This window comes from Vombatus ursinus, unplaced genomic scaffold (genome assembly GCF_900497805.2).
Source record: "Vombatus ursinus unplaced genomic scaffold, bare-nosed wombat genome assembly UNPS02007275.1, whole genome shotgun sequence".
NCBI classification, from domain to species: Eukaryota; Metazoa; Chordata; class Mammalia; order Diprotodontia; family Vombatidae; genus Vombatus; species Vombatus ursinus.
In genome coordinates this window covers 1,737-6,070 of record NW_020947053.1, presented here as the reverse complement: position 1 = coordinate 6,070, position 4,334 = coordinate 1,737, and the positions used below count along the sequence as shown (strand labels likewise).

Below are 4,334 nucleotides of genomic sequence, written 5' to 3'. Positions count from 1 at the left end.
ATGAGGGTAAGACAGAATGACTAAAGGGTCAAGTTTTGAGAAGAGGTCACTGAAGATGGCATCAAATGTCCAGGTAACAGAGTTAGACCATGTCTTCCACAGAGACTAGCACAAAGGAAGAGCCTATGGAGCCAGAGTAGAATTTAGAGGAGTTTTTTTCCCCCTTTTTATATATTTTAATGGTCATTATTGCATCAATATACCTTATGCTTTATATACATATATCTATTTTTTTTGGTTTTGCAGCAGTTCAAATACATAATATATTATCATTTTGGGGACACAAAGGAAGAACAGGTGAAGGAAGATGAGAAAAGAGCCTCCCAGTGGTTAACCACTAGTGATTCTCCATATTTTCCTTTAGTATTTTCCATTTGAAATGACAAAGGACCTTCCAGAGCTCAGCAAGTGCAGAACTGCTTGAAACATAGCACAGAGGAAAAAAAGACAAAAACACATGGACCCACAAGAACGACCAAAAAAGATTTCAAGAATAGAGAAGATAATATGTATTTCTAAGGTGGACTCAAAGACTTTTCATCCAGAGTGAAAGAACAGACTGATGGCAAAAAAAAAAGGAATGATACTCAACAATAAATACTCCCTTCATCATAATTAGCTCCTTAACAGAAACAAATGAGAATGTCCTTTTCCTATGGGAAAGGAAACTCTCTTTGAAGCATTATGAGGAGGATAGGGAAATGTTGAAAAACAAAACAATAACAAACAACAACAACAACAATGACAACAAAACAAACAAAAAACCTCAAACTTTGTTCTGATATTCATCTGGGCAAAGGTTATCAGAGCCTTCACTTTTCAAAACTTGTTAAACTGCTGCAGCTATGGTTCTCCTGAGCTTTCTGTATAAATGGCAGGTACAGGCATAGCAGCAGTCCTCACTTGAAGAGCTGAGTACAGGAAATGGGATTCCTCTGGTTAAGAGGGCCAGGTTTATGGGAAATGGACAGAGAAGACATACATGATCCCACCAAACAATCCAGGTCAGACAGCAGATGCCAAGGAAGGAAGGGCACACTATACCATCAACTGCAAAAGGACTAAGTGTTCTGTACTTCCCTAGCATACAAATCCTGATTCCCTCAACTCTAGGTCACATAAAAGGTAAAAGAAGAAGAAGGTCTTACTTCAAATGAAGCAACTAGATGGGGCTACAGGAACCTAACTCCTACCTAATGGGCAACTTGGGAGAAGAGCCACTCAAAAATCTTACCCTGTTCAGAGACATGGCCCTGGTGAAAAAACACAAAGTGATAGAGCAAATGGAACCATCACAACCCTCTTCTCAAAGGGAGAGAAGTGTAAACATAGAAGAGGGCAATGGTGTTGCCCGCAGCACTGTCATTTCCCAACTGAGATTAGTAAGAAGAGAATATGGCAGAATGTGGGGAGCAAGAGCTTCACTCATCTATCTACACAGCCTTATGCTCACCTTTCACCACTCATTTTATAAACACACAGTCCTGAAATTAATGTCAGACAACTCTATCCCGCCTTGAAGCCCTGGGATAAAGACGATAGTGATAGGGTCAGTGTCTCCTTACCTCTTAACATCTGTTCCCAAAGAATTAAGTTCCTTCAATTGCAGAAACAAAATAGAGTTGCAAAAAGGTTTACACCTACCTACTGTGTTACTAGGGAGATAGGTGCCACAATGCCCCCCCAAAAAGGGCAATAGGCCATCAGATGGCCTTGGAGAAGGTAAGGAATTAAAAAGGGAGAGCTGAACAACTGTGAGTATAGGTAAATTCCCCTTGAAGTAGAGACCCTGCCCTACAAGCACGGTATGCTCAGTCTGCAAATGGGCTCACACCCACCTCTTAGTCTTGTTAGGCAGCAAAAGATGCTCCCTGGGTTGTACAGCATGTGATCAACAGTAGGGAGGTACATAAACCAGCTCTTGATTGCAATAGGAAAACTTTTTAAAAGACTGTCCAGGACCTTCAGTTCTGGAGAAGGTGGAGTTTCCCAATTCCCCCCTCAAATTGGTGCCCTTGAATTCTCTTGATCTTCAAGTTTATCCTTGCTGCTCAGAATTGGACCCAGTTGGATGGCTGTGGTGACTGGTTTGGAACAGAGCTGGATGCAGTACTGAAGTCTTCCCATATATCAGTCATCAAAGAAGCAGTAACAGAAGCAGGAGCAGAAATAGGAGCATCTGCTGGTGTCTCTGAGACAGACACAGGAGAATCAAAGAATAACAGGATATCTGCATTATTGCCATCTTGACTGGATTTCCCAATATTTAATTTGGTAGTTTGTCCTTCCTTAAAGCCTAGATCCAACTTGGGGAGAGTGCCCATTTCCTGAGATTCTTTGGTGATCTCAGATTCCTACTCTACCCTTTTGAAGTGATCTTGAAGAGAAATGTTGAAGTCAAAGGCATCACCTAAATCTGTGAAGCCAATACCAATGAAAGCACTATGTCCAGTGCCATCTTGAATCTAGATCACAAAGTATCGGCTAGAATCTGTCACTATCTCCACAGCAATGCCAGGATATTGTTCCACTGGTGCCTGAGAAAATAGCTCCCCTGATAGTTTGTCTTCTAGTTTGATGTAGGCAATCTTCCCTTTGGAAGTGATTTGGTGGCAACCAGTTCAATTAGGCTAATTTAGTTTCTAGTTAGATGGATGTCCTGTATCTGTGGTTGGAGGTACGTGGTGGCATGCTGTAGATACTAATCTCAGGCTTCAGGCATAGGATGGACTCGTACTTCACCTCAGCTGCCATTTTGGATTCACTGTCCGAGTCTTTGGGAGAAGAGAATACAGAGACCTGAGTGGGGATGGGGACAGGGGTGAGGAAGAGAGGGTTTACAAGAGTTTTGAGGAGTAGAGTAGAGAAAAAGAGAGAAGTCACAACAGATAGCATCAACTTCCTCAGTAAAGCAGGAATCAAGGACCTCTGCTGATAGGGAAAGGGAAATAAATACTAGAGGTGACTTTAGGACATGAGGAAAGATTTGAAACAATTGCTTTAGGGAATGGACCACTGTCAATCTGGAAAGAATAAATTGATTGCCTTGAAGCATAGAGGTTAGTTGAGATGAGATAACATAAATTTGTAGTGATCTAGTCAGCACAGTTGTGTGACTTCCTCCAATAATCTTCAGCAGTAGAGGAACAGAACCAAGAGACAACAGATGCAGAAGGGTTACCTAGATTTGGCAACTGGTAAGGCATAAATCTTGACAGGACAAGAAAGCAAGCAAGGAATTTAGCGGTTGAACTTGTCAACTATAAAGTCAAAACTCTAAAGGGAGGAATGTTAGGGCAGAGCAGATGTGATGAAGAAAGGGTAGAGGGCATCAAGGTATAGGAGAGGATGAAGGAGCAATTCTAGTTCAGTTCTGGAAACTTTAGTTTAAAGGGATATTGATGACATAATAAGCAACTTAGTAGAGCATGGAAGAAAGTATCTATTAGGTCGATGAACAGGGGAAGAGTTCATGACGAAACAAGTGATAGAGAGGCTCATGGGAGGTAAAATGGATAATTTGTATTATATAAAATTGTAAAAGTTTTTTTCACAAACAAAATGTAGCTAAAATTAGAAGAAAATCAGGAGATGGGGAAGTCTTTGAAGTTTCTCTGACAAAGGTATCATTTCTCAAAGAAACAGAGAACTTTAGTCAAATTTATAAGAATAAGATCCATTCATTCCCCAATTGATAAATGGTCAAAGAGGATAAACTCAGTTTTCAGAGGAAGAAATTAAAGCTATTAATAGTCATATAAAATGTCTAAATCATTAGTAAGGAGAGAAATGCAAATTAAAATAATTCTTAGATACTACCTCACACCCATCAAATTGTCTAAGATGACAGAAAAGTAAAATAACAAATGCTGGAGGGAATGTGGAAATATAGGTACACTTTTGCACTGTTACATGGAGCTGTGAAATAGTCCAACCATTCTGGAGAACAATTTGAAAACATGTCCAAAAGGCTATAAACTGTACATACTCTCTGACCCAGCAATACTGCTATTAGTCCATACCCCAAAGAGATCAAAGGAAAAGGATCACGTGTATAAAAGTATTTCTAGCACCTCTTTTTATTGTGGCAAAAAATTGGAAACTGAAGGGATGCCCATCAATTGAGGGATACTCTTATGGTATATGAATGTGGTAGAATACTATTATGCTATAAGAAATGATGAAGGAGACAGTTTCAGAAAAACCTTGGAAGATTTAAATGAACTGATACAATATGAAGTGAGCAGAACCAGAAAAACAATTTATACAGTAAAAGAAATATTATAAAGATGTGAAAGACGTAACTCTGATCAACACAATGACCTACCACAATT

General features: G+C 39.7%; 1 pseudogene; it reads right to left on the bottom strand.

Annotated features, from left to right (window-relative positions):
- Positions 1 to 2,051: 2,051 nt before the first annotated feature.
- Positions 2,052 to 2,754, bottom strand: LOC114033456 (annotated as a pseudogene).
- Positions 2,755 to 4,334: the final 1,580 nt, after the last annotated feature.